Source organism: Schistocerca gregaria, chromosome 9 (genome assembly GCF_023897955.1).
Source record: "Schistocerca gregaria isolate iqSchGreg1 chromosome 9, iqSchGreg1.2, whole genome shotgun sequence".
Classification (NCBI taxonomy): Eukaryota; Metazoa; Arthropoda; class Insecta; order Orthoptera; family Acrididae; genus Schistocerca; species Schistocerca gregaria.
The window spans coordinates 137,832,659-137,845,708 of NC_064928.1; the positions used below are offsets into that span (position 1 = coordinate 137,832,659).

The window sequence follows — 13,050 nt, forward strand, 5'->3', positions numbered from 1 at the left end:
CTAGGCACTGTGCAGCCTAACACATCAATCATCTCAAGTCAACAAACTCATTGCCTAATATTATCAACAGCAGTTCCATGGTCATAAGTTCTAATTATCAAGGTGTACACACAGCAAGGATCAAACATGCATCTAATGATCAGGACACAAACACAAAATATAACACTGGCAGTGCTGTGAAAATGATTTAAGTACAACACCTGCCTCCCACACACTCACCAACTCTCACTGTACTGCCCTAGTCTCCTCCACTAAATTGTGACAGAAGTTTTGTCAAATCCTACATTTATCAGTAACCACTGCATGTGTGTACCACAAGTATGCTATGGAGCAAGAATTGCCGCTAGACAGAACCACATTTCAACTGTCCACATTGGCATCTTTATTCACACATAGCAGTTGCACAACATCTTACACTGAGGAGAATGTTTCTCACCAGCTCCCAAAGACATGTACACAATTCATCAGTGAACACAGACTGGTCTGTGTACATTGTCCCTAACAACCATCAGCCAAACACTTCCACAAGTGCACAATGACTTCACAGATAAACACAGCTTGAAGCATTGTTTCCATGAGACTTACACCCCCTCAGAGGCTTCCAAAAATTGCCATAGAGACGGTATTGCACGTCTCTCTGGCGGGGTATTGGTAAAAGTTTTCAACTAGCAATAATCGCACCTCAGTTATGCTTCATTGGTTACGATATTGCCACTGCGCAAAGATTAACTACCTAGCGCCTGGCACTGCTATTTATACCTGACGTTCGTTCCAAACACCTACAGGTACTTGCATCATTGCAACCCATCAGTATTACCTTACACTACTCTAGTTCCATTGGGGGAAACAAATACAGAAATATGCAGGAAACAAAACCAGTAAAACACATTTTATTGGAGGCAGACACTCTGTTCTTGCCTCCTTGTGTCTAATAGTTGCTTACACACCCGCTTACCGCCATCTTAAACGCTCTAAACTGCACAGTAGTTCTCTCCTTGGCCGTCAGGCGCGCTACTGCCCACTCGCCTAGCCCCACACAGACGAAAGTGGCACAACCTCAGTTAGCAAATACCGGCACACCCATTAAGACTCATCGTTAGATTTTATTATTTTGTGGCTGCTGGTTAGTACTAGACACCAAAAAAAACTGCCAACTGCATTTACATTAACCATAACACTTCTCAGCAAAAGCTGTTTCACGCACTGTGCAGTAAAATGCTAGTTTTACTCGAATCATGCCGTGAAATTGATTAATGTCGATGGGTGAAATATTTGTGTAACAGATTAGGCACCCTAGAAACACAATGAAATGAGATTTACAAATCCTCTAATGTATCTGGGTGAAGTTGTTGACATGAGTTTACCTTGCAGGAAAGTACAACTAGAAATCAGTCAGTAAATTGCTTCATAGCGCTGGGGACACGTGCTGCAGTCTTAAATATACAAGATACACGCTTATTCCACATTGCGCCAAACAACCTGCAAAACTATATATATATTTTGGACTTCTTTACTGTTGTTGTCCAAGAAGAGACATAGAAAGCTAACAGTATCCAAACCTGCCTGCTGTGTCATTGGCCCCAGCTAATATACTGCCTGACAAAAATTAAAATATCTGAATGTGTGCTAAATAGTATCTCGAGTCCAAGTGCCAACCATTCATAACAGATCCAAACAATAAGACATTTTCTATGGGTCCATTTCTACTATAGTAGGCAGCAAATATTGCTCTCCTTGCATATAGTAAGAGTCATATTCTCAAATGAAGAGAGGCAGAAAAAATGAGTCACCACAAGCCAACTGCTTCTGCTCTCAAAGAATGTAAGACTCCTGCTACAATTCTCACCTACACTTGCTCTACCACTGTGTTTTTCATTGCATTCTTTGATTTATATTCACAGATACAGTCACAAAATTTACCCCACAAGCATTGGTTCCCTCCCTTCAGTATTCCACATGCAATACATTCTCATAGCACACTGGACCCTCATTAAGCTCGCCATCCCATTTAAACTATCACACTGTATTATCTGTCACATTTCCACAGCAAATACACAGTTCAAGGAATACACCAAGAAATGCACTAATCACACTGTTCAAAAAGGAAATGCCATGGCTGCAGCCAACCAAATTCTACTGCGCAATCACTGTTATCACTGCATGAGGGAGATTTTCCACCAGTAGCCCTTAGATGAAACATGTAGGATAAATAAAGGTTCAACAAAACCTCAACATCAGGGACTGCATTAGCTACCATCCAAATAGCTACTAGCCCTTACCTTTCTTTCAATCCCTCTGCTCTGCACACTACAGAACATGTATGTATTCTCAAAATGAGGCAACCCCTTGCACAACATTACAGTTCTTCCTGTTTCATGTAACACACACCAGATAGGACACTGTCATCAATGTGAGTGCTCTTACTAGGCACTGTGCAGCCTAACACATCAATCATCTCAAGTCAACAAACTCATTGCCTAATATTATCAACAGCAGTTCCATGGTCATAAGTTCTAATTATCAAGGTGTACACACAGCAAGGATCAAACATGCATCTAATGATCAGGACACAAACACAAAATATAACACTGGCAGTGCTGTGAAAATGATTTAAGTACAACACCTGCCTCCCACACACTCACCAACTCTCACTGTACTGCCCTAGTCTCCTCCACTAAATTGTGACAGAAGTTTTGTCAAATCCTACATTTATCAGTAACCACTGCATGTGTGTACCACAAGTATGCTATGGAGCAAGAATTGCCGCTAGACAGAACCACATTTCAACTGTCCACATTGGCATCTTTATTCACACATAGCAGTTGCACAACATCTTACACTGAGGAGAATGTTTCTCACCAGCTCCCAAAGACATGTACACAATTCATCAGTGAACACAGACTGGTCTGTGTACATTGTCCCTAACAACCATCAGCCAAACACTTCCACAAGTGCACAATGACTTCACAGATAAACACAGCTTGAAGCATTGTTTCCATGAGACTTACACCCCCTCAGAGGCTTCCAAAAATTGCCATAGAGACGGTATTGCACGTCTCTCTGGCGGGGTATTGGTAAAAGTTTTCAACTAGCAATAATCGCACCTCAGTTATGCTTCATTGGTTACGATATTGCCACTGCGCAAAGATTAACTACCTAGCGCCTGGCACTGCTATTTATACCTGACGTTCGTTCCAAACACCTACAGGTACTTGCATCATTGCAACCCATCAGTATTACCTTACACTACTCTAGTTCCATTGGGGGAAACAAATACAGAAATATGCAGGAAACAAAACCAGTAAAACACATTTTATTGGAGGCAGACACTCTGTTCTTGCCTCCTTGTGTCTAATAGTTGCTTACACACCCGCTTACCGCCATCTTAAACGCTCTAAACTGCACAGTAGTTCTCTCCTTGGCCGTCAGGCGCGCTACTGCCCACTCGCCTAGCCCCACACAGACGAAAGTGGCACAACCTCAGTTAGCAAATACCGGCACACCCATTAAGACTCATCGTTAGATTTTATTATTTTGTGGCTGCTGGTTAGTACTAGACACCAAAAAAACTGCCAACTGCATTTACATTAACCATAACACTTCTCAGCAAAAGCTGTTTCACGCACTGTGCAGTAAAATGCTAGTTTTACTCGAATCATGCCGTGAAATTGATTAATGTCGATGGGTGAAATATTTGTGTAACAGATTAGGCACCCTAGAAACACAATGAAATGAGATTTACAAATCCTCTAATGTATCTGGGTGAAGTTGTTGACATGAGTTTACCTTGCAGGAAAGTACAACTAGAAATCAGTCAGTAAATTGCTTCATAGCGCTGGGGACACGTGCTGCAGTCTTAAATATACAAGATACACGCTTATTCCACATTGCGCCAAACAACCTGCAAAACTATATATATATTTTGGACTCCTTTACTGTTGTTGTCCAAGAAGAGACATAGAAAGCTAACAGTATCCAAACCTGCCTGCTGTGTCATTGGCCCCAGCTAATATACTGCCTGACAAAAATTAAAATATCTGAATGTGTGCTAAATAGTATCTCGAGTCCAAGTGCCAACCATTCATAACAGATCCAAACAATAAGACATTTTCTATGGGTCCATTTCTACTATAGTAGGCAGCAAATATTGCTCTCCTTGCATATAGGAAGAGTCATATTCTCAAATGAAGAGAGGCAGAAAAAATGAGTCACCACAAGCCAACTGCTTCTGCTCTCAAAGAATGTAAGACTCCTGCTACAATTCTCACCTACACTTGCTCTACCACTGTGTTTTTCATTGCATTCTTTGATTTATATTCACAGATACAGTCACAAAATTTACCCCACAAGCATTGGTTCCCTCCCTTCAGTATTCCACATGCAATACATTCTCATAGCACACTGGACCCTCATTAAGCTCGCCATCCCATTTAAACTATCACACTGTATTATCTGTCACATTTCCACAGCAAATACACAGTTCAAGGAATACACCAAGAAATGCACTAATCACACTGTTCAAAAAGGAAATGCCATGGCTGCAGCCAACCAAATTCTACTGCGCAATCACTGTTATCACTGCATGAGGGAGATTTTCCACCAGTAGCCCTTAGATGAAACATGTAGGATAAATAAAGGTTCAACAAAACCTCAACATCAGGGACTGCATTAGCTACCATCCAAATAGCTACTAGCCCTTACCTTTCTTTCAATCCCTCTGCTCTGCACACTACAGAACATGTATGTATTCTCAAAATGAGGCAACCCCTTGCACAACATTACAGTTCTTCCTGTTTCATGTAACACACACCAGATAGGACACTGTCATCAATGTGAGTGCTCTTACTAGGCACTGTGCAGCCTAACACATCAATCATCTCAAGTCAACAAACTCATTGCCTAATATTATCAACAGCAGTTCCATGGTCATAAGTTCTAATTATCAAGGTGTACACACAGCAAGGATCAAACATGCATCTAATGATCAGGACACAAACACAAAATATAACACTGGCAGTGCTGTGAAAATGATTTAAGTACAACACCTGCCTCCCACACACTCACCAACTCTCACTGTACTGCCCTAGTCTCCTCCACTAAATTGTGACAGAAGTTTTGTCAAATCCTACATTTATCAGTAACCACTGCATGTGTGTACCACAAGTATGCTATGGAGCAAGAATTGCCGCTAGACAGAACCACATTTCAACTGTCCACATTGGCATCTTTATTCACACATAGCAGTTGCACAACATCTTACACTGAGGAGAATGTTTCTCACCAGCTCCCAAAGACATGTACACAATTCATCAGTGAACACAGACTGGTCTGTGTACATTGTCCCTAACAACCATCAGCCAAACACTTCCACAAGTGCACAATGACTTCACAGATAAACACAGCTTGAAGCATTGTTTCCATGAGACTTACACCCCCTCAGAGGCTTCCAAAAATTGCCATAGAGACGGTATTGCACGTCTCTCTGGCGGGGTATTGGTAAAAGTTTTCAACTAGCAATAATCGCACCTCAGTTATGCTTCATTGGTTACGATATTGCCACTGCGCAAAGATTAACTACCTAGCGCCTGGCACTGCTATTTATACCTGACGTTCGTTCCAAACACCTACAGGTACTTGCATCATTGCAACCCATCAGTATTACCTTACACTACTCTAGTTCCATTGGGGGAAACAAATACAGAAATATGCAGGAAACAAAACCAGTAAAACACATTTTATTGGAGGCAGACACTCTGTTCTTGCCTCCTTGTGTCTAATAGTTGCTTACACACCCGCTTACCGCCATCTTAAACGCTCTAAACTGCACAGTAGTTCTCTCCTTGGCCGTCAGGCGCGCTACTGCCCACTCGCCTAGCCCCACACAGACGAAAGTGGCACAACCTCAGTTAGCAAATACCGGCACACCCATTAAGACTCATCGTTAGATTTTATTATTTTGTGGCTGCTGGTTAGTACTAGACACCAAAAAAACTGCCAACTGCATTTACATTAACCATAACACTTCTCAGCAAAAGCTGTTTCACGCACTGTGCAGTAAAATGCTAGTTTTACTCGAATCATGCCGTGAAATTGATTAATGTCGATGGGTGAAATATTTGTGTAACAGATTAGGCACCCTAGAAACACAATGAAATGAGATTTACAAATCCTCTCATGTATCTGGGTGAAGTTGTTGACATGAGTTTACCTTGCAGGAAAGTACAACTAGAAATCAGTCAGTAAATTGCTTCATAGCGCTGGGGACACGTGCTGCAGTCTTAAATATACAAGATACACGCTTATTCCACATTGCGCCAAACAACCTGCAAAACTATATATATATTTTGGACTCCTTTACTGTTGTTGTCCAAGAAGAGACATAGAAAGCTAACAGTATCCAAACCTGCCTGCTGTGTCATTGGCCCCAGCTAATATACTGCCTGACAAAAATTAAAATATCTGAATGTGTGCTAAATAGTATCTCGAGTCCAAGTGCCAACCATTCATAACAGATCCAAACAATAAGACATTTTCTATGGGTCCATTTCTACTATAGTAGGCAGCAAATATTGCTCTCCTTGCATATAGGAAGAGTCATATTCTCAAATGAAGAGAGGCAGAAAAAATGAGTCACCACAAGCCAACTGCTTCTGCTCTCAAAGAATGTAAGACTCCTGCTACAATTCTCACCTACACTTGCTCTACCACTGTGTTTTTCATTGCATTCTTTGATTTATATTCACAGATACAGTCACAAAATTTACCCCACAAGCATTGGTTCCCTCCCTTCAGTATTCCACATGCAATACATTCTCATAGCACACTGGACCCTCATTAAGCTCGCCATCCCATTTAAACTATCACACTGTATTATCTGTCACATTTCCACAGCAAATACACAGTTCAAGGAATACACCAAGAAATGCACTAATCACACTGTTCAAAAAGGAAATGCCATGGCTGCAGCCAACCAAATTCTACTGCGCAATCACTGTTATCACTGCATGAGGGAGATTTTCCACCAGTAGCCCTTAGATGAAACATGTAGGATAAATAAAGGTTCAACAAAACCTCAACATCAGGGACTGCATTAGCTACCATCCAAATAGCTACTAGCCCTTACCTTTCTTTCAATCCCTCTGCTCTGCACACTACAGAACATGTATGTATTCTCAAAATGAGGCAACCCCTTGCACAACATTACAGTTCTTCCTGTTTCATGTAACACACACCAGATAGGACACTGTCATCAATGTGAGTGCTCTTACTAGGCACTGTGCAGCCTAACACATCAATCATCTCAAGTCAACAAACTCATTGCCTAATATTATCAACAGCAGTTCCATGGTCATAAGTTCTAATTATCAAGGTGTACACACAGCAAGGATCAAACATGCATCTAATGATCAGGACACAAACACAAAATATAACACTGGCAGTGCTGTGAAAATGATTTAAGTACAACACCTGCCTCCCACACACTCACCAACTCTCACTGTACTGCCCTAGTCTCCTCCACTAAATTGTGACAGAAGTTTTGTCAAATCCTACATTTATCAGTAACCACTGCATGTGTGTACCACAAGTATGCTATGGAGCAAGAATTGCCGCTAGACAGAACCACATTTCAACTGTCCACATTGGCATCTTTATTCACACATAGCAGTTGCACAACATCTTACACTGAGGAGAATGTTTCTCACCAGCTCCCAAAGACATGTACACAATTCATCAGTGAACACAGACTGGTCTGTGTACATTGTCCCTAACAACCATCAGCCAAACACTTCCACAAGTGCACAATGACTTCACAGATAAACACAGCTTGAAGCATTGTTTCCATGAGACTTACACCCCCTCAGAGGCTTCCAAAAATTGCCATAGAGACGGTATTGCACGTCTCTCTGGCGGGGTATTGGTAAAAGTTTTCAACTAGCAATAATCGCACCTCAGTTATGCTTCATTGGTTACGATATTGCCACTGCGCAAAGATTAACTACCTAGCGCCTGGCACTGCTATTTATACCTGACGTTCGTTCCAAACACCTACAGGTACTTGCATCATTGCAACCCATCAGTATTACCTTACACTACTCTAGTTCCATTGGGGGAAACAAATACAGAAATATGCAGGAAACAAAACCAGTAAAACACATTTTATTGGAGGCAGACACTCTGTTCTTGCCTCCTTGTGTCTAATAGTTGCTTACACACCCGCTTACCGCCATCTTAAACGCTCTAAACTGCACAGTAGTTCTCTCCTTGGCCGTCAGGCGCGCTACTGCCCACTCGCCTAGCCCCACACAGACGAAAGTGGCACAACCTCAGTTAGCAAATACCGGCACACCCATTAAGACTCATCGTTAGATTTTATTATTTTGTGGCTGCTGGTTAGTACTAGACACCAAAAAAACTGCCAACTGCATTTACATTAACCATAACACTTCTCAGCAAAAGCTGTTTCACGCACTGTGCAGTAAAATGCTAGTTTTACTCGAATCATGCCGTGAAATTGATTAATGTCGATGGGTGAAATATTTGTGTAACAGATTAGGCACCCTAGAAACACAATGAAATGAGATTTACAAATCCTCTCATGTATCTGGGTGAAGTTGTTGACATGAGTTTACCTTGCAGGAAAGTACAACTAGAAATCAGTCAGTAAATTGCTTCATAGCGCTGGGGACACGTGCTGCAGTCTTAAATATACAAGATACACGCTTATTCCACATTGCGCCAAACAACCTGCAAAACTATATATATATTTTGGACTCCTTTACTGTTGTTGTCCAAGAAGAGACATAGAAAGCTAACAGTATCCAAACCTGCCTGCTGTGTCATTGGCCCCAGCGAATATACTGCCTGACAAAAATTAAAATATCTGAATGTGTGCTAAATAGTATCTCGAGTCCAAGTGCCAACCATTCATAACAGATCCAAACAATAAGACATTTTCTATGGGTCCATTTCTACTATAGTAGGCAGCAAATATTGCTCTCCTTGCATATAGGAAGAGTCATATTCTCAAATGAAGAGAGGCAGAAAAAATGAGTCACCACAAGCCAACTGCTTCTGCTCTCAAAGAATGTAAGACTCCTGCTACAATTCTCACCTACACTTGCTCTACCACTGTGTTTTTCATTGCATTCTTTGATTTATATTCACAGATACAGTCACAAAATTTACCCCACAAGCATTGGTTCCCTCCCTTCAGTATTCCACATGCAATACATTCTCATAGCACACTGGACCCTCATTAAGCTCGCCATCCCATTTAAACTATCACACTGTATTATCTGTCACATTTCCACAGCAAATACACAGTTCAAGGAATACACCAAGAAATGCACTAATCACACTGTTCAAAAAGGAAATGCCATGGCTGCAGCCAACCAAATTCTACTGCGCAATCACTGTTATCACTGCATGAGGGAGATTTTCCACCAGTAGCCCTTAGATGAAACATGTAGGATAAATAAAGGTTCAACAAAACCTCAACATCAGGGACTGCATTAGCTACCATCCAAATAGCTACTAGCCCTTACCTTTCTTTCAATCCCTCTGCTCTGCACACTACAGAACATGTATGTATTCTCAAAATGAGGCAACCCCTTGCACAACATTACAGTTCTTCCTGTTTCATGTAACACACACCAGATAGGACACTGTCATCAATGTGAGTGCTCTTACTAGGCACTGTGCAGCCTAACACATCAATCATCTCAAGTCAACAAACTCATTGCCTAATATTATCAACAGCAGTTCCATGGTCATAAGTTCTAATTATCAAGGTGTACACACAGCAAGGATCAAACATGCATCTAATGATCAGGACACAAACACAAAATATAACACTGGCAGTGCTGTGAAAATGATTTAAGTACAACACCTGCCTCCCACACACTCACCAACTCTCACTGTACTGCCCTAGTCTCCTCCACTAAATTGTGACAGAAGTTTTGTCAAATCCTACATTTATCAGTAACCACTGCATGTGTGTACCACAAGTATGCTATGGAGCAAGAATTGCCGCTAGACAGAACCACATTTCAACTGTCCACATTGGCATCTTTATTCACACATAGCAGTTGCACAACATCTTACACTGAGGAGAATGTTTCTCACCAGCTCCCAAAGACATGTACACAATTCATCAGTGAACACAGACTGGTCTGTGTACATTGTCCCTAACAACCATCAGCCAAACACTTCCACAAGTGCACAATGACTTCACAGATAAACACAGCTTGAAGCATTGTTTCCATGAGACTTACACCCCCTCAGAGGCTTCCAAAAATTGCCCTAGAGACGGTATTGCACGTCTCTCTGGCGGGGTATTGGTAAAAGTTTTCAACTAGCAATAATCGCACCTCAGTTATGCTTCATTGGTTACGATATTGCCACTGCGCAAAGATTAACTACCTAGCGCCTGGCACTGCTATTTATACCTGACGTTCGTTCCAAACACCTACAGGTACTTGCATCATTGCAACCCATCAGTATTACCTTACACTACTCTAGTTCCATTGGGGGAAACAAATACAGAAATATGCAGGAAACAAAACCAGTAAAACACATTTTATTGGAGGCAGACACTCTGTTCTTGCCTCCTTGTGTCTAATAGTTGCTTACACACCCGCTTACCGCCATCTTAAACGCTCTAAACTGCACAGTAGTTCTCTCCTTGGCCGTCAGGCGCGCTACTGCCCACTCGCCTAGCCCCACACAGACGAAAGTGGCACAACCTCAGTTAGCGAATACCGGCACACCCATTAAGACTCATCGTTAGATTTTATTATTTTGTGGCTGCTGGTTAGTACTAGACACCAAAAAAACTGCCAACTGCATTTACATTAACCATAACACTTCTCAGCAAAAGCTGTTTCACGCACTGTGCAGTAAAATGCTAGTTTTACTCGAATCATGCCGTGAAATTGATTAATGTCGATGGGTGAAATATTTGTGTAACAGATTAGGCACCCTAGAAACACAATGAAATGAGATTTACAAATCCTCTCATGTATCTGGGTGAAGTTGTTGACATGAGTTTACCTTGCAGGAAAGTACAACTAGAAATCAGTCAGTAAATTGCTTCATAGCGCTGGGGACACGTGCTGCAGTCTTAAATATACAAGATACACGCTTATTCCACATTGCGCCAAACAACCTGCAAAACTATATATATATTTTGGACTCCTTTACTGTTGTTGTCCAAGAAGAGACATAGAAAGCTAACAGTATCCAAACCTGCCTGCTGTGTCATTGGCCCCAGCTAATATACTGCCTGACAAAAATTAAAATATCTGAATGTGTGCTAAATAGTATCTCGAGTCCAAGTGCCAACCATTCATAACAGATCCAAACAATAAGACATTTTCTATGGGTCCATTTCTACTATAGTAGGCAGCAAATATTGCTCTCCTTGCATATAGGAAGAGTCATATTCTCAAATGAAGAGAGGCAGAAAAAATGAGTCACCACAAGCCAACTGCTTCTGCTCTCAAAGAATGTAAGACTCCTGCTACAATTCTCACCTACACTTGCTCTACCACTGTGTTTTTCATTGCATTCTTTGATTTATATTCACAGATACAGTCACAAAATTTACCCCACAAGCATTGGTTCCCTCCCTTCAGTATTCCACATGCAATACATTCTCATAGCACACTGGACCCTCATTAAGCTCGCCATCCCATTTAAACTATCACACTGTATTATCTGTCACATTTCCACAGCAAATACACAGTTCAAGGAATACACCAAGAAATGCACTAATCACACTGTTCAAAAAGGAAATGCCATGGCTGCAGCCAACCAAATTCTACTGCGCAATCACTGTTATCACTGCATGAGGGAGATTTTCCACCAGTAGCCCTTAGATGAAACATGTAGGATAAATAAAGGTTCAACAAAACCTCAACATCAGGGACTGCATTAGCTACCATCCAAATAGCTACTAGCCCTTACCTTTCTTTCAATCCCTCTGCTCTGCACACTACAGAACATGTATGTATTCTCAAAATGAGGCAACCCCTTGCACAACATTACAGTTCTTCCTGTTTCATGTAACACACACCAGATAGGACACTGTCATCAATGTGAGTGCTCTTACTAGGCACTGTGCAGCCTAACACAATCATCTCAAGTCAACAAACTCATTGCCTAATATTATCAACAGCAGTTCCATGGTCATAAGTTCTAATTATCAAGGTGTACACACAGCAAGGATCAAACATGCATCTAATGATCAGGACACAAACACAAAATATAACACTGGCAGTGCTGTGAAAATGATTTAAGTACAACACCTGCCTCCCACACACTCACCAACTCTCACTGTACTGCCCTAGTCTCCTCCACTAAATTGTGACAGAAGTTTTGTCAAATCCTACATTTATCAGTAACCACTGCATGTGTGTACCACAAGTATGCTATGGAGCAAGAATTGCCGCTAGACAGAACCACATTTCAACTGTCCACATTGGCATCTTTATTCACACATAGCAGTTGCACAACATCTTACACTGAGGAGAATGTTTCTCACCAGCTCCCAAAGACATGTACACAATTCATCAGTGAACACAGACTGGTCTGTGTACATTGTCCCTAACAACCATCAGCCAAACACTTCCACAAGTGCACAATGACTTCACAGATAAACACAGCTTGAAGCATTGTTTCCATGAGACTTACACCCCCTCAGAGGCTTCCAAAAATTGCCATAGAGACGGTATTGCACGTCTCTCTGGCGGGGTATTGGTAAAAGTTTTCAACTAGCAATAATCGCACCTCAGTTATGCTCCATTGGTTACGATATTGCCACTGCGCAAAGATTAACTACCTAGCGCCTGGCACTGCTATTTATACCTGACGTTCGTTCCAAACACCTACAGGTACTTGCATCATTGCAACCCATCAGTATTACCTTACACTACTCTAGTTCCATTGGGGGAAACAAATACAGAAATATGCAGGAAACAAAACCAGTAAAACACATTTTATTGGAGGCAGACACTCTGTTCTTGCCTCCTTGTGTCTAATAGTTGCTTA

At 41.5% G+C, this 13,050-nt stretch overlaps 6 non-coding genes across 6 annotated transcripts; all 6 read right to left on the bottom strand.

The window, feature by feature from the left end:
- Positions 1–586: 586 nt before the first annotated feature.
- LOC126292416 (U4 spliceosomal RNA) lies at positions 587–726 on the bottom strand. The gene has a single exon (XR_007552153.1). It is a non-coding gene; the product is annotated as a U4 spliceosomal RNA (small nuclear RNA).
- A 2,283-nt stretch (positions 727–3,009) lies between these two features.
- LOC126292417 (U4 spliceosomal RNA) lies at positions 3,010–3,149 on the bottom strand. The gene has a single exon (XR_007552154.1). It is a non-coding gene; the product is annotated as a U4 spliceosomal RNA (small nuclear RNA).
- Positions 3,150–5,431: 2,282 nt separating this feature from the next.
- On the bottom strand, positions 5,432–5,571 carry LOC126292418 (U4 spliceosomal RNA). The gene has a single exon (XR_007552155.1). It is a non-coding gene; the product is annotated as a U4 spliceosomal RNA (small nuclear RNA).
- A 2,282-nt stretch (positions 5,572–7,853) lies between these two features.
- On the bottom strand, positions 7,854–7,993 carry LOC126292419 (U4 spliceosomal RNA). Its single transcript, XR_007552156.1, has one exon. It is a non-coding gene; the product is annotated as a U4 spliceosomal RNA (small nuclear RNA).
- A 2,282-nt stretch (positions 7,994–10,275) lies between these two features.
- Positions 10,276–10,415, bottom strand: LOC126292430 (U4 spliceosomal RNA). The gene has a single exon (XR_007552166.1). It is a non-coding gene; the product is annotated as a U4 spliceosomal RNA (small nuclear RNA).
- Positions 10,416–12,694: 2,279 nt separating this feature from the next.
- LOC126292441 (U4 spliceosomal RNA) lies at positions 12,695–12,834 on the bottom strand. The gene has a single exon (XR_007552176.1). It is a non-coding gene; the product is annotated as a U4 spliceosomal RNA (small nuclear RNA).
- Between the last annotated feature and the right edge of the window lie 216 nt (positions 12,835–13,050).